Source organism: Otolemur garnettii, unplaced genomic scaffold (assembly GCF_000181295.1).
Source record: "Otolemur garnettii isolate 467f Iridium unplaced genomic scaffold, OtoGar3 scaffold00191, whole genome shotgun sequence".
NCBI classification, from domain to species: Eukaryota; Metazoa; Chordata; class Mammalia; order Primates; family Galagidae; genus Otolemur; species Otolemur garnettii.
In genome coordinates, this window is record NW_003852586.1 from 1220247 (window position 1) to 1220988 (window position 742).

The following is a 742-nucleotide window of genomic DNA, read 5'->3' on the forward strand; positions in this document are numbered from 1 at the left end:
TGCCTAAAGACTATGAGACCCGGGGCAGTGCCTGTGGCTCAGTTGGTGGGGCACCAGTCCCATAAACTGAGGGTGGTGGGTTTGAACCTGAGTCCGGCCAGCAGTTGTGACAACTGCAACAACAACAACAAAAAAGCCAGGCGTGGGTGCCTGTAGTCTCAGCTACTTGGGAGGCTGAGGCAAGAGAATCGCTTAAGCCCGATAGTTGGAGGTTGCTGTGAGCTGTGACAGCACAGCACTTTACTGAGGGCAACAAAGGGAGACTCTGTCTCAAAAAAATAAAAAAGACTATGAGAGGGTGGTGCCTGTGGCTCAAAGGAGTAGGGCACCAGCCCCATATACCGGAGGTGGTGGATTCATACCCAGCCCCAGCCAAAAAAGCGCCTCCCAAAACAAAAAAAGACTATGAGACCCATACATTTTGATAAAATATAAAGTGAGTATTTTGCTATAAAGTATTCATACTGTGATTTCAAAAAGCTCATTTGCAAAAACCTAGTGAAACAATATGTTTTAAGAGTATTTTTAAAAGACAGTTTTATACAGAATAAGTTAATTAGTGATTTTTCAGTATGTGATTAAAATACCAAAGTAGCTGAGGTGGGGGGACTTTTAAGCAGCTAGTGGATGGCCTAGATCAGGTGTCCTCAAACTGCGGCCTGCCTAGGACATTTATCCAGCCTGCTGGGTGTTTTTGCCGCCACTACCTGTCCTGCTTAGCAGCCGACTTGTCCTGGGACCC